Source organism: Felis catus, chromosome B1 (assembly GCF_018350175.1).
Source record: "Felis catus isolate Fca126 chromosome B1, F.catus_Fca126_mat1.0, whole genome shotgun sequence".
Lineage (NCBI taxonomy): Eukaryota > Metazoa > Chordata > Mammalia > Carnivora > Felidae > Felis > Felis catus.
The window spans coordinates 146,974,545-146,999,193 of record NC_058371.1 but is presented as its reverse complement, the minus strand read 5'-3'; the positions used below and the strand labels follow the sequence as shown (position 1 = coordinate 146,999,193).

At 37.9% G+C, this 24,649-nt stretch overlaps 1 protein-coding gene across 7 annotated transcripts in view; it reads left to right on the top strand.

The window, feature by feature from the left end:
• The window catches only part of NPFFR2 (neuropeptide FF receptor 2), a 364,459-nt gene that overhangs the window by 248,442 nt on the left and 91,368 nt on the right, over positions 1-24,649 (top strand). The window contains exon 1 of one of the 7 annotated variants that reach the window (XM_003985291.6): positions 21,022-21,565. The exons of the other annotated variants lie outside the window; for them this stretch is intronic. The gene's annotated coding sequence lies outside the window, so the exon portion shown is untranslated. Of the gene's footprint in view, positions 1-21,021; positions 21,566-24,649 lie in introns of those variants that run through there. 7 annotated transcript variants of the gene reach the window in all.

The following is a 24,649-nucleotide window of genomic DNA, read 5'->3' as shown; positions in this document are numbered from 1 at the left end:
ATCACATTGTTAAACTTCCCATGGCATGTTGTAAAGTCATGATGACTTCCCTGGTGAGGCTGAATTAATTCCGAGAGTTAAGTTGGCATCTTGCCCTCATTGCCATGATTATAGCCTCCTGGGAAAGACAACATACCCTAAAATTTATGCTTCAGCTCATGGATACCTAATACAACAGTCTTTGAATTAAATATATAATAGTGCCATTCAACTCTTTGTTGGTTAAAAGGCTGTGTGCCTAGTTTTGTATACTTAAATCTTTAGTATGGCCCTGGTGACTTATTTTTAAGTATGGTTCCCTAGAATTTATCTTCCATTTTCTGGGGCATAAGGAATTCCTTCTGTGGAAAGAACTCTAAGAGTTTTCAACAAGAGTTCTGGGAAGACAATGTCATCAAACACTGCAGAAAGGAAGTTGTTCCTCTAAGTGCCTTGTCTTGATTTAGATATGGTAGATCACAACATAACCCACTCAGTCTCTTAACTGAAAGCTTGAGTCAGAAATCCATGGATGATCTGGGGCGCCTCAGTGGCTCAGTCAGTTAAGTGTCCCACTTCAGCTCAGGCCATGATCTTACATTCATGAGTTTGAGCCCTGTGTCAGCCTCTGTGCTGACAGCTCAGCGCCTGGAGCCTGCTTTGGATTCTGTGTCTCCCTCTCTCTGACCCTCCCCTGCTCATGCTCTGTCTCTCAAAAATGAATAAACAGTAAAAAAAAAAAAAAAAAAAAAAAAGAATCCATGGATGGTATAATACTTCCTCAACCTTAATAGAAATTAAAAATTTGGCAAAACTGGAACATCTTGTAATTAAGTTAACCATCAAGGAAAGTTTTTGCATCTTGTTCTTTCTGAAGTGCTCCACTCATCAAAACCACTGACATACTCTCTCCCTTTCAAAATGCTGCTTAATCCCAGGCACTTGATATGTTTGGCCATACTGGGAAATTAATAATATTCAACTCGTCTCTGATCACTGAGTTCCTCTGTTTCTCTCTATTTCAAAGAAATAACAGAAAAGCTTTTTTTTTTTTTTTCAAAACTTTTGTTTCAGGATGTTTAAGCAACTTTTTTGACTTTTGTTTTTTCAGTGAGGTGACTCAGCTCTTTTGAGGAAACATAATTCAGGAACGTTTCACAGTTGATTAAAAAACATACAGTGTATGTAATAAAACGCTAATGAAGAGAAATGCTAATCCTGAATAATGTTAAGAGGAAATACACATTTTAAAAAATGAGAATAAGAAGTGAGTAAAAAGGTCTCTCTCTCATATAACCACATTTCCCAGGCTTTCATGCCCCACATGGCTTCTCGGTAGGTTAATCGGAGGCCCTGGCCAAAGACTAGAAATTGGAAGGGGAGAAGCAGCCAAAACATTTCTCCTCTTTCTGTACCATCTGTCCCTGTTCATGGCCCCAGTTTCCCATTAGATTGTCCTTCCTTCTGTAGTCCCAGCTCTCCTTGGACAGGCCCACTGTTATTCCAGCTTCTTCTGGGCAGCCACCCCCTGAGCTCTGCTAATACCACCTCCCCCACTTGACCCTCCAGCACTCGGACTGCTAGCAGCTTCCACCTCTTTTCTCTTTGGTTTCTTAGCTCTTCCATTTCTTTTATAACCAACTGTTGACATTAAATTCCTTTTGATTGCAATATCTCAAGTCACTTCAGTTTTCATGATGTACGTAGTGATTTCTCTTTACCGGTTTTTTAGAATGTTTGCTTATTTGAGAAAGAGAGTGAGGAGGGACAGAGAGAGAGGGAGAAAGAGAATCCCAAGAGGGCTCTGCATGTCAGCACGGAACCTGATGTGTGGCTCCATCTAATGAACCGTGAGATCATGATCTGAGCCAAAATCAAGAGTTGGACGATTAACTGACTGAGTCACCCAGGTGCCCCTTTACTGATTTTTTAAAGTAAATTTTGTTTTTTAGAACAACTATGGTGTACAGAAGATGTGTGAAAATAATACAGAGAGTTCTCATACACCCTGCATTCAGTTTTCCCCATTAGGAACATCTTACATGAGTATAGCACACTTGTAACAATTAATGAATCACTATTAATATATTATTGTTTTTAAAAGTCTATAATTTATTCCAATCTCCTTTGCTTTTTTGCCACATATCCTTTTTCTATTCTAAGACCTTATCCAGGATATTAATTACATTCATGTAGAATCGTCTGGGCTGTAATAAGTTCTCCAACTTTGCTGGTTTTGTATAACTCTGACAGTTTTGAGAAGTAGGTCAGATAGAATTTTGTAGAATGTACTCTATTTGGATTTATCTGATGTTTTTCTCATGATTAAACTGAGTTTTGGGGAGGAAGATTGCAACAGTAAAATGTCATTTTTTTGTCATCTCATATCAAAGGTACATACTATCAACATGATTGATCTCTATGGAAGTTGTCCTTAGTTGACTATGGTAATGTTTGTCAATTTTCTCCATTGTAAAGTTGCTCTCTCCCCTCCCCTTTTCATACTGTACTTTTTGGAAGGAAATCACTATGTGTGGCTCACATGTAAGGAGTATGGGTGCTCTAGTGATTTTAAAGCCCTTATCTTGTAATTCCACAGGATTGAAGGTAATGTTTCTGGATGTAATGTTACTTGTACAATAGGAGAGCTGGCCCCAGACTGCTCAAGAGATCTTTGTCCATCTTGGCTATGAGCTATTCCTCTCATTTAATATGTTAACTACAGTATGTCTGTGAGTTACACAGACCACAGACCACAATACCTTTATACTATATAGAAGAGTTGCCACTTTCTCTACTTGAAATGAAAAAAAATCTGAAATCAGCCAAAGCTCTCTTTTTCTATTACTTAAAATAGTCTTTGTATTCTACAACTCAAAGTGGGATACCAGAACCATGCAGTGTTTAAAGCCTCAAAGATTCCCTTCCCTGGAAAGGAACTGGAAGAACAATTAGGTATTCATATGGTAGAATCTTCTTATCCTCATTTGCATAAATAATAATAATAATAATAAACGGTACAAATGTAAGAGGCTCAGATGAAACAGCTGTCAGCCACTGATCAAACAATTAGCAGTAAGGACCAAGTTCTCACTTAGTGGGATAGCCTTTAGCTTTTTCACCTGTAATAAGACTCAGTAAAAGCAAGCATGGCACAAGTCTGCTGCAGTGAGCATGTCATCGTTACTTTTGGGAATAAATAGCTTGAATCAGACAAACTAGTCATAATATTTTGAATGCAATGTTTCTTTTGAGGGTATTTAAAAATTGTTCCTCTGAAAGGATTTTAACAACCTTACTCAACAGTGCACTAGGTAGTAATATAGTAATGAAATGTTCATGTGAAAATACCTCCTGTCAACTTTTTCATGTTACAACACTGGGCATTGAGTTAAAGTTCTCATTCAACAAAAACCTACTGAACATATATAATATGCAAGCATATCTAATTTCTGTGGTATCCAGCGTAGTGCTACTCAAGGTGCTGTTTCTCAGTGGGATAATGGGCTTATGTCAGGAATATATATGAGACACAATTACCTTCATCAAGAGTCTTGTTATAATTTTTCATAATATTCTCTTATAATCCTATGTATTTCTGTGATGTCAGTTGTTTGTCCTCCATTTTATTTGAGTTCTCTCTCTCTCTCTTTTTTTTGAGGAGTCTAGCTAGAGGTTAATCAATTTTATTTTTTCAAAGAACCAGCTCCTGGTTCTATTGATCTGTTGTACTATTTTTTAGTTTCTATTTCATTTTCTTTTGCAGTAATCTTAATTATATCTTTTTTTTCTACCGCCTTTGGATTTTATTTGTTCTTTTCCAGCTTTTTTTTTTGGTGTAAGGTTAGGTTGTTTGAGATTTTTCTTGCTTCTGAGGTAGGCCTGTATTTCTATAGTCTTCTCTCTTAACAGTTTTTGCTCTATCCCAAATATTTTGGATCACTGTGTTTTCATTTTCATTTGTTTTCATGTGCTTTTTGATTTCCTCTTGATTTCTTGGTTGATTCATTCATTGTATAGTAGCATGTTATTTATCTTCACGTATTTGTGTTCTTTCCAAATTTTTTATTATGATTGATTTCTAGTTTTATACCATTGTAGTCAGAAAAGATGTAGTATAATTTCAATATTTTTTAATTTATTGAGACTTGTTTTGTGGCCAATGAATCAGACAACCTAGAGGAAATGGATAAATTCCTAGAAATATATAACTTCCAAAACGGAGTCAGGAAGAAATGGAAAATTTGAGCAGAGTGACTACAAGTGCAAATTGGTACAGCCACTGTGGAAAAGAGTATGGAAGTTCCTCAAAAAATTAAAAATAGAGTTAACATATAATACAGTAATTCCACTATTGGGCACTCAAGCAAAGAAAACAAAAACACTAATTTGGAAAGAGATGTACATCCTATGTTTATTGCAGCATTATTCACAATAGCCAAGATATGGAAGTAAGCCAACTGCCCATCCATAGATCAATGAATAAAGAAGATGTGGTATGTGTGTGTGTGTGTGTGTGTGTGGTGTGAGAGAGAGAAATGGAATATTATGAGCCCATAAAAATTGAAATCTTGCCATTTGCAACATGGATGGATCTAGAGAATATAATACTAAGTGAAATGAGCCAGTCAGAGAAAGACAAATACAATAAACTCACTCATATGTGGAATTTAAGAAACAAAACAAAAAAGAGACAAAAACAAAAGAAAAGAAAACAAAACAAACCCAGACCCCTCAATACAGAGAACAAAGGGTGATTTGTCGGGGGGGATGGGTGAAATTGGTGAAGGGGACACTTACTGTGATGAACACCGGGTGGTGTACTGAATTGTTAAATCACTATATTGTATACCTGAAAGTAACACTATGTGTTAAGTATACTTCAATTAAAAAAAAAAAAAGTCTAGCTGTAAAGAAATGTCAGCTTAACTACACAGTGTTCTTAGTGATATTTTAACTTACATTCTATCACATGCTCTTCATTTTGTATCTGACAAGTAACAAACAGTTCATAGATTCACACCTGTCCTTGGACTGCATTTTGAGTAGCAATGGTCTAGGAAATGATATATAATGGCTTAGTAGTTACCTGGACTTTAGTTTTGCTCTTAGAATATGGTTAAGACAGATCTATATGACTTCAGTTATTCTAAAAATCAGGTTAGAGCTCTTTTGTATTATTCTAGGCATACCTTTTAATGTAAAATCAAGAAGAGTAGGTCTCAGAGATGAAGAAAGGACAGATCATTCAGAACGTATGCAAAAGATTAGATTTTGAAGTCAGGACAAACATCTGCATACCCTTATAGAGTCCAGAATAACAGAAGGATTTCATTGAGAATGCAGAGTGTTTTTTATAAGGAGACATAAAATTCACATTAATTGCTCTGTTTCCCCCATATGATAGGTATTAAATTCAATCTCCTAAAATGCCCTGTAATGTGACCAGGTCTCTCCATTCCCATTGCCTCTGCCACATTCAAGACTCTTATTTATCCTGTACAATCATTCATAGCATCTTAAACTTTTTTGCTCATGTTTTGCATACTCTGCTTTATAACCATTTCTGACATATATATTTTATATTAGATTTTAATAATTTGGAAATATCAGAAGTACTTGAGGATATTAATTTTACATATCAGATAAAGGGTTAGTATCCAAAATCTATAAAGAACTTATCAAACTCAATACACCCAAAAAATGAACAATCCAGTGAAGAAATGGGCAAAAGACGTGAATAGAGACTTCTCCAAAGAAAACATCCAGATGGCCAACCAACACATGAAAAAATGCTCAACATCACTCATCATCAGGGAAATACAAATCAAAACCACAATGAGAAACCAACTCACACTGGTAAGAATGGTTAACATTAACAACTCAGGAAACAACAGATGTTGTTGAGGATGTGGAGAAGATGAACCCTTTTGCACCGCTGGTGGGAATGCAAACTGGTGCAGCCACTCTGGAAAACAGTATGGAGGTTCCTCAAAAAATTAAAAATAGAACTACCCTATGACCTAGTAATTGCACTACTATGTATTTATCCAAGGGATACAGGTATGCTGTTTCGAAGGGGTACAGGCACCTCAATGTTTATAACAGCACTATCAACCATAGCCAAAGTATAGAAAGAGCCCAAATGTCCATCGATGGATGAATGAATGGATAAAGATGATGATGATGTGTGTGTGTGTATGTGTGTGTGTGTATATATATATAATATATATACACATATATACACACACATATATATGTATATATGCATATGTGTACACACATACACATACATACAATGGAGTATTACTTGGCAATCAAAAAGAAAGAAATCTTGCCATTTGTAACTACGTGGATGGAACTAGAGGGTATTATGCTAAGTGAAATTAGAGAAAGTTGTTTCTTCTAAGACTCATTTGATGACTGTATCCTTAAGTTTTCTATAATTTTAGACTGTGAGCTTTTATTTGGCCAATCTTAATCTATGGGAATACTGCAAGGCCTGGTTCTATAAAGAGACATTTATTTTCACTTCTTCCATGAACTCGAGTTCTATTAATAAGGGACCTCATCAATTAACTCATTATATTTTGTGTATAGAATCAACCGGAGAGTAAAATTTCAAGTTCTAAACCTGTCCAAAGGCAGAACTATGTTTTTAATTTATCTCAGGAATCACTTTTCTCTGTAGAACACAGGCTTAGATAGGTATCTTTCCCTGTCTTCCACTTTTTCCTTGACTCTTCCCTCACCCTTAATATTAAAGGAATAACTTTTCAAAGATCCTGCTTCAGTGGTGTCTCAGTTCCAACTTACGTGCATGATTGTGTATCCTTGTCTTTTGTTTTCTTTGCAGTCATTAAAATGCAAGGGCTAGTATTGACAATGGCCTTCAAAGTCTTGAGAGCTGTGGCTTTAGCTATGTTTTTCCAACATCTTCATGTTTGACCCTAGGGATTTCCCTATTCTCTTGTACTTTCAAATAGGTATTTCAAATCATCGTTACTATATTATCCTCATCATTAATAATCTTTTCAAGCAGGAGTCACAAACTCCCCAAAATGGAAATTCACAGAAGCGTTTCCCTTCTGATTTTCCTTTTATTTCTTAAATATTATGAAGAAGACATGTCACTGCTTTAAATCATACTCTTCTAATTTTATAGTGGTGATTCACTAATTTTCTTTTTTTTTAATTTTTAAAAATGTTGATTTATTTTTTGGGAGACGCAGAGCAGGGGAGGAGAAGAGATAGAGGGAGACACAGAATCCAAAGCAGGCTCCAGGTTCTGAGCTATAAGCACAGAGCCCTGTGCAGGGCTCAAACCCATGAACCATGAGATCATGACCTGGGCTGAAGTCAGGCGCTTAACAGACTGAGCCACACTGGTGCCTCAAATTTTCTAATGTCTGCTAAATAATGGGCAGATGCTTTTATAGCATATAATAAAACTTGAAAGCATTAGCCAGAGTTTGAAGTCCCTAGTGCCTCCATTAGGAAACTGGGTTGGACAGGTTATTGCTAGCCTTTTCTATAACACTCATGTGTTTAATTTTCTCTGTCGTTATTTTATCTAAATTACCTTTATATTTCTAGAAGCAGCCCTCAGGGTGGATTTTTTGTTCTTTATGCCAATTCTATTCTTTCCTGCTTAAATGATACTTCCCTTTGTGCCTATTTGATGCCCTGATTGTTGGACAGTAATTGTGCATTAAAAAGTCACCATTTATTTTTTCTCATTGAAAAACTGAAGACTTATTACATTATTCCAAGGATATTCTCTCTTGAGGTAGGAAAGCACCTTTATCTGAGCAAAGTCTCTTTTGAAATAGCTCTCCAAATGTTAAAAACTATAGCAAATAAGTAATCAAGACAAATGGTCTAATGATGACAATTTTATAATGACATGAATTTGATAGGTTTAAGTTAACATTGCTGTAACAGTCTGTTGATATTCGATGTTAAGATGTTTACTGTCTAGTCTAGCAGACTCTTTTGCTGTCCCCAAAAGAGTGTTCTTATATTTTTTTCATAAAAAACAAAAAACAACAGGCCTGGAATACTGTACAACTGCCTAGGTTTTGTTTGTTTTTTTGTAACGGTGATGTAATTATCTAATTATCAGAAACATCCAACTGAAAAGTCTAGTACTTTGGGACGTGCTCAGTGGATTTCTTTGTAGACAAAAATATTTGTTTAAAAAAAATTTTTAACATTTATTTATTTTTGAGAAACACAGAGAGAGAGCATGAGCAGAGGAGGGGCAGAGAGAGAGGGAGACACAGAACCCAAAACAGGCTCCAGGGTCTGAGCTGTCAGCACAGAGCCCAATGCAGGGCTCAAACCCATGAACTGTGAGATCATGACTTAAGCTGAAGTCAGACGCTCAACCTACTGAGCCACCCAGGTGCCCTTGTAGACAAAAATATTTACACTAACTGTTTCTTCTACAAATTGAGAGTATTTATATTTCTCTGATTCTTCAGAACTTTTGAGAACTGATTTGTTATTCAAAGTAAAACACATAGAATATAAATAGACTGACTAATCCTCAATTCTACTGTTCTGTGTAGTCACAAGGAACCAATATGTTATTTTTAAATAATTTTAGTGCTTATATTTCACTAAAAATGTCAAAATAATGAGTCTATCCAATGAGTGATAAATTCTTCACATTGTTTTTTATTTAAAAAGCATTAATAGATAATTGGCATGGAGCTAGTATTTTAACGGAACATGTTGATTTATTACTGGGTCAGGATGATATTATTAAATGAATTTGTTGTCAAGGGGCACCCTCCACAGAAATATATGTAAATTGGTCATGAATAAATCACTAATATGAAGAATGTATTAAAATCTTAATCTAATTATAATTTCATTGAAAGTTTACAACTTTCTATTCTTATAGCCCACGTCCATTGTTACAAACGTGTAAAAAGAGAAATATTAGCTAATTGTTGTTTACATCTTTTAAAATGCCCAGAGTTCTTTTTTAAAGTTTATTTATTTTAAGAGAGAAAGAGAGAGAGCATGGGAGAGGCAGAGTGGGAGGAAGAGAGAGAGATTCCCAAGCAGGTTCCACACTAACAGTGTGGAGGAGCTTGAACTCATGAACCTTGAGATCATGACCTGAACTGATATCAAGAGTTGGATGCTTAACCAACTGAGACACTCAGGTCCCCCAGATTTCTTAATTTGAATACTTTTGGGAATTCTTCACGGGTATGAAAGTGATGCTAAATATAAATCCTCGTATCTCTTTACTTATAAAAAATTATAATATAGGGGCACCTGGGTGGCTCAGTTGATTGAGCGTCTGACTTCAGCTCAGGTCATGATCTCATGGTTCATGGGTTTGGGCCCAACAACAGGCTCTGTGCTGACAGCTCAGAGCCTGGAGCCTGCTTTGGATTCTATGTTTCCCTCTCTCTCTGCTCCTCCCCTGCCCACACTCTTCTCTCTCTCAAAAATAAATAAAGATTAAATTTTTTTTTAAAAATTATAATATATAATCAATATCTTTAAAAATGATGTAATACTTATTCAAATCTGAGAAATTTGATCTTTGGTGATTGGTAAGAAAATACTCTAAGAAAGCAAGAGTTCATAAATAAAACATTTATTTTGAAATAAACCCAGATCTATTACCTATCTTGCATTGTGATTTTTTAAATTAGGCAAACGATTCAAATATCTCTTGCATCGATACATTTTAAAAGAGGGAAATGGGGATATATTTATCATCCAGCTTTCTGGTAGACTACTGTGAAGATTAATGGGATACTATTTACACTTTAATGACAAGCATTTTATCTAAATGAAAGTAACCTAAATTCTACTTCCCTCAGAGCTGGGTGGTGAAGAGCATTATTCATTGTTAAGCATATAACATCTTTTTTTGTTGTTGTTCTCTTAGATCCTAAGAAAAGGGAAACATAATCTTGGGAGAGAAAGAGAAAGAAAGTAAAATTTGTGACTAATATCTACCATCTGACTAAAACCTGGAAATTAACAGCTAATTTTTGAGGTCTCTGATGTATCAGATATTATTATACATTATATGTACTAACTTATTTAATCGTCACAAATGCCTTATGAATAGATAATACTATTATCCTCATTTTACAGATAAGGAAACCAAATAACAGAGAAGTTAAATAACACGTCCCAAATTCACAAAGCTGATAGCTATGGGACTAAAATTCAATTCCAGGTAGTCTAGCCCCAGTCATGCCCTCAACTATGATGTTCAATTGCTTTTATAACAAATATTACTTTTATCAAAGTAATGCCATACTTGATGACATCATATCTGGCTTTCTAATCCTGATTTCCTAAAGCAATTTATTAGCTCAACCAACATGCTTACCTGTTATGTACCAATAGCAATTTTAAGAGCTGGGTTTTCACAAGTGATTAAATCAGCACCCACTTACTTGGGGCTTATATTTAATGAAGGAAGCAGATAGGTAAATATATATTAAAATGTGATGAATTTTAATAGATGTATGCATGAAGTGCTAAAAGGGCACAAGGGAAGGCACCCTCTTTAGGGGAAAGCCATATGCAAACACCCTTTGTTGAAAAAGCAGGGCTTGTTTAGAGAATCATAGACTCAGAATGGCTGGAACATAGAGAACAAAGGCAGACGGAAAAGAGATAAGAAAGGAAAGGTGGTAGAGGATAAACCAGAGAGCACAGTCTGTTCAATTGTCTACTTGATATTTTTCACTTTGAAAACAACATGTTTAAAACAGAGCTCATTTTCTTCTGGTAAAATGTGGTCCTTCCGGAGTGGTTCTCAATTTGGTAAATAATGCCCTAAACTACCTAACCAACCAAGGGAAAAATATTTGAGACATCTTCATTGCTTCTTATTTTCTCGTATTGTAAGCCAACGAGCTTCCAAGTTCTGTCAATTGTACATCCTAGGTATCCAGATGGTCTCCATTCATCTCTCAGTCTAAATTGCTATGTGCAGTCCAGTACTTCTTTTGTTCTTAGCATCTTTTGAGGCAATCCTATATGCTTGTTCTCCCTCCAATGCATTGTATGTATATAGAGAGCAATCATTGTATAATACCAATGCAATCATTCCATTATTCTGCTTAAGTCTTCAACAGCTCCCTATTGCCCTCAGGAAAAACCTCCTAATTCTTGGTGCACTCAGCTCTTGACTTTCTGCTGCAATCTGTCCTTCCAGTCTTTTCTTTACTTCCTGATGGCATGCGCTCTGGAATCCTGCTTTCCTGAACCACTTACTGTTATTCTAATGCAGATGTAGAATAGTTTAGTGGTTAAACTTGTGGCCTACCTGGTCAATCTGACTTGATTTCAAGTCCTGGCAATTCAACTGTTAGCTGAGTGGTTTTAAAAAAGTTATTTAGCTTCTCTGAGACTACACATTCTTAGCTGTAAAAGAAAAAAATACACAGAATTTTTGTAAGGAGCAAATAAGATAATGCACTTTGCAAATTCCTGGCCTTTATTTAGCATTTAATAAATATTAATTTTGTGTCTTTTTTTTTTTTTTTCTCTTTTCTCCTCGGTTCCTGCAAATATGTTGTTCTATCTACTTGGAATACCCTCTTTCTACCCAAGGGTCTGTCTGACAATTTTTTCCTTGCACTTTAGTATTATTTGAAGTACTAAATACTCTAATAACACACAGCTGAAATGTCGCCTCTTCCAAGAGGTCTTGCCTGGAGTCCCGAAGGAGGATCTAGAGAAATCTTGTTAAATATCCCCATAGTGACTTTATTACAGTTATCACAGGAATGTAATTATTCATTTGCTTGCTTTTGAGCCCTGGAAGAGAGGCACTCTTTGAACTTGCTGCGCTCTGGAAATCCAGTAAATTCACAATACTTGTTGACTGAATATTATCAACCAGCTCAAGCAGATGTTTTGTTGGCTTGACTGTTACCATCTTATCAATATGTACTATTTTCTCAAGATAATTTTAAACCTAAGAAAAATCAGATATCTTTGCCCATTTACTCCTTCATTTATTAAATATTCATTGGGATTCTATGCTAGGGCACTTTGCTAGGTTCAGGGATAAAAGCAACAGCAACCTCAAAACAAGCATTTAGTTCATACTATTGATATTTGAAGCCAAGACTTGATGTGTTAATAACCCCTGAGCCTGAAATAATGCTATAACTATTGGTTAACAAACCATCTAGTTAAGAACTGTTTTATTGATCTTTTAAAAATCTATCAGTCTGCAAACCCCTGCAAAATCACTCTTCTTTATTTACATGTACATATGCTTGAAATACACATAGTGTTACTAAAAGAGACACTGACTTTATGAGACAGTAAGAAGCTTTTGCATGGCTTTGTATATCAGGTGGGCCAAACTTAGCAGACAATTTATGACATTGGAAATACTTGTAAGTCTACACATGCATCCACAGGGAGGAATAGGAACATCCCAGGTATAGCTATATGGATATAAGCATAAAGATTCTTAGGCCTACATCCTAGATTTGATTTTGAGTGAAACACTTAGCTTCTTTCTCCCTTACTCTTCTCAAGTGGAAAAAGAAAGCTATTTGATCACTTAGAACTCTTTATGATCTAGGGCGCCTGGTTGGTTCAGTTGGTTAAGCGTCCAAATTTGGCTCAGGTCATGATCTCATCGTTTGTGGGTTTGAGCCCCATGTCGGGCTCTGTGCTGACAGCTCAGAGCCTGGAACCTGCTTCAGATTCTGTGTCTCCCCTCTCTGCCCCTCCCTTGCTCATGCTCTGTCTCTCTCTCCCCAAAAGAAATAAACACTAAAAAAATGTTCTTAAAAGAACTCTTTATGATTCTCCATAGTCTATGTGTGCCAGACCCATAACTTTATGTCCCTGCCCCACTCACCCCTTGTCATTGAAATCCTCCAGTGGCCTTGTCTCCTTGCTCTTTCTCTTGACTTTTTGAGGCACCTGATGTTAGTATGTCCTTTTTGAAACTTGCCTGCTTTGATTTGATTTCCATGTCACTGGACACATTCTTTTCACACCTTTCTAATTTATCCTCATTTATTTCCCAGGACTGTCTTGCTTTCTATCTTATAGATATTCCTTAAAGCTCTTAATTCAAGCTGCCTTTCTTTTCAAATTTTCCCTTGCTGAGTCAACTTATTCCTTCTGCTTTAACTATCACCTCCATGTGGATGACTCCCCAAATCTAAATTGGAAATCTGATCTCTCTGGCATACTCCAATTCCATATTTCAGCTGCTTATTTGGTATCACCATCTGGCTCTCCTGGATTCAACTTAAATTCAGTGTTTAAGGCAGAATCAGCATTGTGTTCAGGATGTACATCTTTCTCTAGACTTTATGTTAATTGTGTTAGCATCCCCTGGTTACTGAAATTCTAAATCTAGTACAGGAGTCATCTTGGCCACGTAGCAAGTTCCTGCAGCATGTACCTATATCAAGCATCCTACTTACCCCTTCTTTTCCCTTTCACTGTCTATTTAATGCAGACTACAGAAGATCTCTGCCCACATCCTCTTCCCGCTTACTGCTACTCTCACCTTTGTTGTCTGCTTAGGATTTGATGTACTCAATATTTAGGTCAGGCTCCTTCTCCTCAGCTAGCCTTGCCCATAGGGACCCACACATGCCCAGCTAGCCCACCCCCATCCCAGGTCCCCAGCCATAGTCCTCAAACCATGGGAGAAAGACAACACAAATCTTCCTAAATTGTAGATAACCCAATGCATGGAACACACAGTAGAGATGCTGAAAGTAATGGATAAGATATTCAAGATTTCCTTCTATAAATTTTTTTTTTGCCTACTCATTCTAAGGATTCAAGAAATATATCTCAAATCAATTGTAATCAAATACATACAAATAACAATACATTGCTTACTGATAGCACCATTGGTTGTATTCTTTTTTCCACTTGCCTATTTCCTTGGGTTTTTTACATTATGACATTTGTCAAAGGAATAGCTTAGTTTAGGCAGATTAAAATGCTAAGGTAGAAGAAAGGAATTAGATCTGGAACAAAAAGAGGTCTTCTATTTTCCTTTCTAAATTGTGGTCAACGCTGTGAGCTTGGTCAACTTTCTGAGTGTCTATATGAGTGCACCCTTTCACCTTCATATAATACAGAAATAATGCCTGTCCTGATTACTTCTGAGTGATTGGGAAGCTCTAATTAGATGTAAAAAGATCTTCAGAGATTCCCAAACCTCTGGGAATTTGGCTAATCATCCAAATCACCTGGGAGAGTTTCCTAAGCCCTTGTCCCCAGAAATCTCATCTTTAAAGTCCCCAGTAACCTGCCATTTGGAAACCTTATTATACAAAATTTCAAAAGTGAGTATTATTGTAATATAACTCCTGGAGTCTAACAGTTATCTTCCTGGGTCTTTGGCCACTGTTATTTCTGAGTTCAATAGCATCTTGATCATCTTTGGACTGCTTTTAGTTCTAAACTTCATATGTGTAGTTACCCTGACTTAAAGTTCAAAATCTTTAGATAATGACAAGTTTTGACCTTTACCTGTAAGGCCTCTGGCAAAGGGTTGATAAATGGATTTAGTCATTTCAGATGGTCAGAGCATTTTACAGTCTAAGTTGACAACATAAATCCACTCTTACATACAATGGATTAAACTAAACTCTCTAAAGTTATGGGTACTTGAGAAAACCCAGAAACACAGATATTTTGGAGTTAATAAAATGAATTGAATGAAAACATGCTTCTCACTCTAATGCTTCTTGGTGGTTTTGAACATCATCTTTCCAGGAAATGTGAGATTTTTAATTTCTAAGCATTCACCATAACGTGATCTATTTTTCCAGAAGCAGCACATAACTTTATCTGTCACATATTGTTACTGGAGTTTTGATAACCCATGATTTTTTAAGGCAGCTTAAATGTAAGAATGAACTCCTAGAATAGAACCAAAGCATATAACTAGAAATTACTTTGTAATGCCTTTCCACGGTTCAGTCTAACATAAAAGAGAGGTTAAGCAGGAAAGAAGTCTAATAATATCATTCTTTGAAGAAGAAGAATGAAGTCTAATAATATCATTAATATTATTCCATACTACTCGGCAAAGCATTCATCACATTGTGGGGATATATAAAAAAGGTCAAATATATATTGTTTAGAAATCAATTGTCCAGTTGACCCTTAGACAATGCAGGGGTTACGGGGTGCTGACCCCCATGCAGTCAAAACCCATGTGTAATTTTTGACTCTCCAAAACTTAACTATTAATAGCCTGCTGCGGACTGCAAGACTCACAGATAACACAGTTGATTAACATATATTTTCCATGTTATATATATTATATACTGTGTGCCTACAGTAAGGTGAGCTAGAGAAAAGAAAAAGTTATTAGGGAAATCATAAGAGAAAATGCATTTGCAGTACTGTACTGTATTAATGGAAAAAATTTGCATATAAGTAGATCCACACAGCTCATGCCCATGTTGTTCAAGGGGCAATTGCATCTTGATTGATTCTGACTTTACCAATTCCTTTATAAAAGAAAAGAAACTAGAGTATTTAGTACAAATTTGTTCCACGTGCTTAACGGACCCCTGGCTTTGACATATGCCAAGTTTTAGCCTACCTACTCATCTATAATCAGGCCTTGAATAACTTCCGTACTATCTGTCAAAGGTCCCTGTGTTTCGATTTTATAAATGAATTTCAATTTCCTTATGTAGAGTTAGCATAATAGATAATCACGAAGGCGTGGGGCTCAGGCAAATTCGGGTTCAAACACTGTCCCTATCATTTACCAGCTGTGTGACTTTGGTTAATTACTAACTTCTGTAAGATTGTGCTGCTCAAAGTGTTGTCACCGGACCAGCAACATTTGCATCATCTGGGAGCTTGTGAATTCATAATATCACAATCACTTCTTGTTTGGATAAGATCTTGTGGCAATGCAGTCTTCTCTTCCCTGTTTCCTGCTATGATGGTATTAAGTCATTATAGGTAGAGAAAGGGCACCAGGCAATGATAGGTCAGGTCTGGTTCCTTGAGCTAAAACCAGCCTCATCTGGCCTTTTAGAGAAAGGAGCTGTCCCTCACTGCTGAATCTGTTTTTCTGATTGCATAATTCCTGTGCACAGAGACTTCTCATGCAGATCCAGACCCAGACTCTCTAGGCACTTTGAATAATTTCAGTGGAGAATATGTGGGGTTTTTTTTTGTTTGTTTTTGTTTTGTTTTGTTTTGGTTCTTCATTTCACACACAATTTGTGGGGAATGAGGAGAGGAACAAGGCTTTGGACTCCTCTATTTGATTACCTTACTCCATAATGGCAGCTCTATCCCTCCCATGGAGCACCTTTTAGGGTTCATGACAAGCAACTGAAAAAGCCCCTCCTATCACTTCAGTGAGCAGCTGTGCAGACAGTGTTACAGAATAGGCTGGCCCTGGTCCTAAACAGTCTAACATTCTCTCTCGTCTCCTACAGCCTATGCTTCTCTCATATAATCAAGCAAGGAACTGTTTCTACACATCCCTCAGAGTTCCCTAGCTCCTTAACTTTGCTCTTGCTGTTTCCTTTGCCTCACCTGCCTAATCTACCCTATCCCCATCTTTCCATGTCTGCATGGAATTTATTCTTTGACGCTTAGCTCTTGATGCTTCCACATGTGATAACCTTTCTTCTTTGACTCCAAACCTCTTTCCTAATCACATGCTAACCTGTGTCTTGCCACTCCATAACAAGCAAAAATGGAAGTTTCCTGAGTTTAGGAGCAGAGTTTTATGTATTTAAGTCCTATTCATTTTCCCCTTGCCCATCCAAAGTATTAGCACATGATTTTACCCAAGTAGAGCGTCAACAAATGTTAAGTGAATGAAATAGACTCCTTTCTGGAGAGACAAGGAAATAGACAAATTTGGAAAGCAAGGTGGACCGTTTGCATGGCTGGGATAACTAGAATAACTTGGTAACTAGATTTTAACTGAGAATTAGAATCATAGGCCCTTTATAACTTGAAAAACACTGGTTGAGTATCTTTATACTATATAGAAAAGCTGAAATTCATGAAGCACTAAAATGAAAAAATGGAATCAGGTTCTAGGACTCCTGATTTTCCATTCTGGTGTTTTTATCCAACTAAATAACATTTTCTTTTTAATTTTACAAACATTATTATAGTATAGTTAATAAAAATTCTGGAAAAAATATATTCACTCTACAATCATATCACCATGACATGTACACTGTTTTATCATTCAGACGCTCACTCAGATATTATACATAAGAATTCGTATTTTTGTACACATGAGATCCTAATTTACCTAAAATATAATGCTTAATTTATTTCACTTAATATTTTCTAATTTTTTCTCTCTGAAATTGTCACAGTCCTATAAATTTCATTGGGTTTGTATGCCAGATTGCCTATGGTTTTTCAACTTTAAGTTATTACAAATAATTTTCTGCTTGTAGCGTTTATTTCCTTTGAATTATTTCTGATGGATATATTTGCAGGAATTAGTTTATGAAGTCAGAGTCTAGGAACATTTTTTGTTGGCTTTTATACATATTATCAAACTGCCTTTCAAAAGGATTATGTTAATTATGATACCTTTATATCAACCTGACAAGCTCATATTATTATATTTAATGGGAAAATGGAGCTTGACTATTGCCTTACTATGCATTGTTCTGATTATTAGCAATATCTCTTTCTTTTTTACAATAATGTGCGAATTTTTACCTATGTCCTTTGTCTTTAGGTTTTTCTTAATACAACATAAGCCTTGGTTATCTTCAGTGCAAACATTATTTTTAATCAATCTGTTTTTTGCCTGCCAAAAAACCACGAGGTCAAAACAACTGAATCAGAAAATATTGGATCAGAAACGACTACAGTTATGGTTATGTTCTTTCCCCACCCTCTTTCCCTCATCTTACCCTCCCACTAGTCACTTGGTTCATTTCTGCTCCTTTCTTTCTGGTTCTCTTTCTCCTTCCTGCTGTGCCTTCTATGATCTACTCTCCCAAAGCTACCATATGGTTAGCATGTCTGATCCTTCCTTCTGCACCACAACATATCAGTTTATTATCATACTGTGTAAAGCAATATTTCCAAAGTAGGGTACACATCATTTTAAATACCATGTAGACAAACTATTTTAAAATTCTTATTTTGTACTGTATATTAATATGCACTTTCTACTTACATCAAGTTATACTGAATTTTTTAAATTTTTTTTAACGTTTTATTTTTGAGAGAGAGAGAGAGAGAGACAGAGTGCAAGTGGGAGAGGGACAGAGAGAGGGAGACACAGAATCCGAAGCAGGCTCCAGGCTCTGAGCTGTCAGCACAGAGCCCGATGCGGGGCTTGAACTCACAAACCGCGAGATCATGATCTGAAACGAAGTTAGATGCTTAACGGACTGAGCCACCCAGGCGCCCCAAGTTATACAATTTTAAACTTATACTAAAGATTATACTAAGTGAGGATTATACTAAGTAATAAATAATGGCACATAAAGATGTATATCTTTCTTTTAAAGATGAACTTTCATTTCTCTCACATGTAAAAGAAGTCAGAGATAAGCCAGTAAAAACTGGAAAAGGAGTTTTCCAGAGCAGTCAAGGACTCAGGCTCCTTTTATTCTGCTTCTCTGCCATCCTCAGCATGTGGTTTCTGTCCCATCAGGCCAGGTGGTGTCTTGGGTTGCACCATATTTAAGTCAGCAGAGAAAAGGATGGATGGAAATGCTATTAACTGAGCAGGGAAACAATGTTTTAGGAAGAAGACGATGAATCTAATTAGACATGTTGAATTAGAGTTGACATTGAAATAGCAATTGGAGATGTCAAGTAAGAGTCTGGAACTCTGAGGAGAGGCCTACTGGTACAAATGTTTGGGTGTCCTGCATATATGTGGTAACTGGGGGCACTGGTGTGGATATGAATGCCTAGAAGTTTAATTCAGAGTAAGAAGAGAAACGAACCTAGCACTGAGCTTTAAGTTGGTGCATTTATTAAATGGCTGTGTTGGAAACAAGAAGTCTGTAAGAGAGGGAAAAGTCATTAGCTACATATGCAGGGTAAATATACAACAAAAGAATAGAGAAGAATTATGAAAGATGCCAAGAGAAGACACTGTTTCCAAAGAAGTCAAGCCCTCAAAAGCCAAGTAGAAATACTGGCTGAAAAAAAAATCCAATGTATTTATCAACATGGAGGATATTGGTGATCTTTGCTAGGCTGTTGCAAAGATGAGACATTTAGAATGAGATCACCAGAAGCTTGATCGGAGCAGGTCGATAAGTGAGCAAGAAGTGAGAAAATGCCAACAGCACAATTGGACTGCAGTTTACAGTATGGCGGTGCCTGGAGGGACTGATGTGGGTGTGTGTACTTAAGGCCTTTCAGGAGCTTTTTATTAAATGGGATGGATCGAGTTGGTTAAGCGTCAGACTCTAGATCTTGGCTCAGGTCATGATCTCACAGTTCATGAGTTCTAGCCTCGCATTGGGCTCTGCGCTGACAGCTTGGGATTCTCTCTCTCTCTCTCTCTCTCTCTCTCTCTCTCTCTCTCCCTCCCTCCCTCCCTCCCTCCCTTGCTCTCTGCCCCTCCCCTACCTTGTATCTGCTCATTCTCTCTCTCTCAAAATAAATAAATAAACCTAAAAAAAAAAGTGGGAATAACTCATTTGACAGGGAGATATACAAGAGAGATAGTGTGAGAATGCAGAAATGTGTGAGAGGGCGGCGAGCAAAGCTTACAGTTGTATAGGTGAGCGTTAGCTAGTGGGAAAGACAAGCTTTTCTATTTGAACCAGGTGAGGTGAAGCAGGATAAATGAAAGGGTAGAGGTTAAAGCAGCGTGTGTGGGTATTCAAGGGGAAGTAGAGAAGAGAAAGGGCATCTCAGGTCCTTCTCTGGTTTTATATAATTTTCTCCTGCTATGGACATGGTCTAACATTTCCAGTAGGGTTTGGGGGTGTGGGGTAGAGAATCAGGACAGCAGTTCACACAGTGTCATTTTATATGGTACAGCAAGTGTCTCACAATTTAATGACTATTGCATGACAAGTTTTGTATTTCTTTTCATCTGTAATAAAATTCTCACAAGCTAGACATTACCTCACTGTCTCATCAAAAACATTGCTATTATTCCTATCATTTTGATGATCTTTTTTTCCAGTAGGAAGAGAGATTGAATGGGATGGTGGTCTACATTTTTTTTTCCACTTCAATTTGAGAATCTCAGATTAATTACAGAATGCCTTCCTCTTTTTAGCTTTATTTCCCTGACGTAATTTATTTTCTAAGTCTTGCCTCCTATTAGTTATCTGTTTAATGTCTTTCTTTTTTCTATGACTTTCCATGCATAGGGTATCCGGATAAACCTCACAGAGGTGGGAGTGGTGTCTCTACCTTGAACTTGGTGAAGTCTTAGGAGAGATATGTCTTTCTGCATCTTCAACATAGCCATAAAGCAGGTTTAAACACATGCATATCTGAATCAACAACCTTAATTCCGGGCCGAGGGATCCTATTTTAAAAGGTCTCTTCAAGCAGTTTTTGTATCCCACATTTACCAGGGATTCAGAAAGAAAGATTTAATAGAGAACTGAATTCAGCTTATGAAGTCCTGCTTTGTCATTTGAAAACTGCCTCAGTGGCTTTGGACAAGCCACTGAACCTTGGAGCCTCTGTGTGGACTGGGGAGTAATTATATACCACCACCCATTGCTTAAGAAGCCCACCCTTGTGAGGATCAGACCTGATAGCAAGCATATGCAAAGGCTTTACCCACACTTGACCCTGCCTGTGTTACTATCTTAAAGTACCTTTAAATGTTCCTTTCTCAGTAATTCTATAAACCTCTAAGTTAATGCATTAAGTTTTAGGCATGATCCATTAGCAACTTCCAGCTGAGCAGATTTTCTTGTCACAATCACTGAGCATTCACCCCTGGCTCTCTCCTTGCCCCTTCTAATTATGATGTGAATTCACATTTCCAGAATTCCAGAGAGGTTTTCTTGCAACCTAAAAGGCCTTTGCAAGGACTCACGGATGTGATGAGAGCCTTAAAACAATAGCTAACGTTTATGGAATGTTTAATATGTCCAGGCATTTTGCACATACATGCCCATTCAATTCTCAGATTCCCCAGTTATTATCACCATAACCTCTATCTCTATTTTACCAAAGAGGCAGCTGAGGCACAGAGAGGCTAAATCACTCGCCCAAGGTGTGGAGAGGCAACTAACCACGCAAAACCAGAGGGCTGCTTTCTTTCCTTTGCTGCACACGGATTCTCAATTTCACAGAAAGTATCCACGTTGCCCTAGGCGGGATGAGAATAGCTTCTCCTCAATCCCAGCAGCCGGCAGGTGCCCCCTGGAGAGTGACGTTTCAGCTGAAGGGGACAAGGAGGCAGCGAGCTGAGCGCAGAGCCCGGGGCGCCCAGCCGGCGGGCAGCGACAAGCAGGGTTGGAGCGGCGGGGACAGCGGCAGGTGGCGGGAGCCGGGGCCGAGCTGCAGCCCCGGGAGAGGTGGAACCTGTTGCTGAAGCCCGGCCAGGGCTCTCTGGCTGCCGGGACTCGCCGTTGTGCGGGTGCAGGTAAGGGCGCGGCCAGGCTGGGCTGGGGTGCGCAGCGTTTCCGCCGGCTTTGAGGATTCCTGTTTGCGATTGGGGACGGTTACCTTGGATTTTGCACCTTTCCTCTTTCGACCTTTCCTCAATCCCTCTCCATCTAGTTCCTCGGGCACCCTCTGTGGAATCACTGTCCAGGAGGGTGTCACTTTGGTCACCAGCCCAACTTTTGGCGGGGGGGGGAGGGGGGGTTCTTTTTCGCCCGGACTCTCCAGGCCACGGATGCCTGTTCCCAGGCTGGCAGAGCTGGGATGCGACGAGGGAAAAGCGGCGCTTTGTTAGCCATGAAGTTCAAAAACCCTCTCCAGGGCCGTATGGATACAACTGTTAGATCTCCTCGCAGAGCGTGCTTGTTGCTAGCGAGACTTTTCTAAACTGCTGTCTTCACCCGTGGTGATTCTGAGCAATGATCTTTGCGTCTATGGCTGCATCTTGTGCGTTTCGACCTGCCAGAAAGGCTAAAATGTGGTTTCTTACCCTGGTACGGGACACCACAGAGCCCTCGGTGAAGGCACTTGGAGAGATTTTTTAGCTCTTCTTTGGACTGATCTAGGGTTTCCAGAAATGCTGGTTTACCCTCCCTTCTACCAAACCACCAGGCATTTTCCAACAGGCAGCCCTAGGTCAAGGTTAGGGTCTGGTGTGGGAGAAAAGGAAAATTAATCTGCCCTACGCTGTCGTTTTCGCTAAAGACAGAACAGTAAGGAACGAAAACGTATTTGTTTACTCCCGCCCCCCCCCCCACCCCGTTTCCCCTCGGCCAGATTGTAGATACTTAAAATATTAATTTATTTCAAGGACTTTTAAATATGACATAAGCTATAAGAAGATGCTGGGTTTTTTTTCCCCGACCAAAATAGTTGAGGTTGTGTTAACCACGTGTGAATTTCTCTTTCCATCAGACAACCAGAGTATTTTCTATTGATACAATCTGATGAGGGAGGAGGATAAGCCAGCGGTGGTTTGTTAACTTTGGATATACTTGTTTTCAGCTAGAATCCTAATTAAATCAAAACACAGCTCGTGTAAAATTACCTTAATAATGGTATTTTAAGTTACAGTTCAATTTGCAAAATTGCTGTGAAATGGCCAAAGATAGAATCACTCTCATGAACAGAAAGTTGTGTGGCAGACTTGTGTGTATAGCTCAGTGAGAGTCTTCTGTCTGTTAAAAGCTGTGATAGATTAATCATTTAAGAAAATAGCTGCTTCACTATACACTGCACTATCTTTAAAGGTACACGTATTAAGATATGGATCAATATTACCAAAGAGTAGATATTGTTGTAATAATCTAAACTGTGCTTTCATTATTGCTTGATAAGGACACATTACTCATATATCTTTATCCTATGCTTTTTATCGCTGTATAAGGTTTTCTAAACTCCATATAATCCAATAAGATCTTTCTACCAGCCATTTTTTTCTTGATGTTTATAGGTATCTTCGGGAGAGCTTGGATCTGAAACTTATTTTTTCTTCATTTACCTAGCACTCTATCATCTTATCTGGCATTTATATTCTGGAAGATTTTGTGAATGTATTATTTAAAAGTATATGTTAGAAACTTGTTTTATTTTTGATTCTTTTACCTCATGGCTGCTGTCAGTCGCGCTGCTCACCAATATTTTCTCTCACAGATGTCAAAGACTATAGACTGTATAGATATGAATTCACTAGTATCAGTGAATAATTTCCTCCTAGAAAATCAGTTCATTTATGGTTCTTGGCTGTTGTGTGATTCTTTTATGAGAATTCCATGCAAATGTCTCTGTGATAAATATTCATGAACTTTTTCACTGTATTGTATTAAAATATATTTCTAGCTATAGTCAAGATGCAAGATGAGAATTTTGTTCCTCAAAGCTTCATCTACTTAAAAATAGTCATTTTGATAAATACTATCTATTCTCCTCATTATGAAAAGGGAGGATTGATTGTAGGGGAACCCTTCAAAACTGTCCTATATATCAAGATAAATACAACCTTACATTTCTTAAACATATCTATATGCTCTTCTTAACAATCTTAAATTGTTTTCTTAACCACATGATTTCTGTGCTTACCGTTAGCCTAGCGTTGACAGCTTATTTTTTTCTTTCTCTTTCTCTTTAGTTTTAAGCTCTGGCTCTATGGGATAAAATGGCTCTTCAATGAATTTTCTGGTTGCCTTGAAGCTGGACATTAAGGGTCCAGAGGGTCCCTCCCTCTGCTGAACCAAAGGCAGATGTAAATGTACTACCCCAGCAATGAGCTGGCATGGTCACCCCAACAGACAGCTGTCTAGCATGGATCTCATGTCCTTCCTGTGCCTTGTGGGATTTTGAGATATGAGCCTTCTAAAAGTGAAGAGATGTGGTTCTCTTCCCCGACAGGCTTCTAACTGGCTCTGTGCCTGAAGCAAATCATTTAATTTTGAGTCTAAAATTTTCTCAGATGTAAAAGGAGTTATGAGTTCGAATAAGATTCCCCGCAATTTTTCACTCCTCTTGGTTTCCTTGTTTCTGTAGTAAGTGGGCGAAGGATCCAGAGGGAGAAGGCTTAGATACCCTTGACACTTGACAGCAGCTATCTCAGGCAAAGCCCTGAAAATCCTGTGACCTCAACGCCTCCTGTGTAAAATGGGCTCTTAAAAGAAGTGAATAGGATGGTGTATATGACAGCTGGATGCCGCTTCGGGCACGTGGGAGATGCACAGTGATATTTTTTTAAGGCACCCATCTGACAAATGTAAAGGTTTTTCTGGCTCTGGCCAGAGAGGAGACGAGCAAAGGGCAGAGAGGTCTCTCCTACATGTTCGGATGGTCATTACTGGTATGGCTCCTATGGTAGCAGCCGAGACCAGGTGATGGAAGGTTAGAACCTCAAGCATGTTATGAATGCCTCTTTGATGTCTCCCCAACCCCCACCCCTACCCCCGAACACATGCAAAAAAGTCAGAGTGAATCAGGACAGCACAGTCATCAATTTGTTGCAATGCCACACAAGACTGGGAAGACTGCCCTGTTCTAGTTGTCTTGTAAAACTAGCTTCGGTCGTCTGTCACCAGTG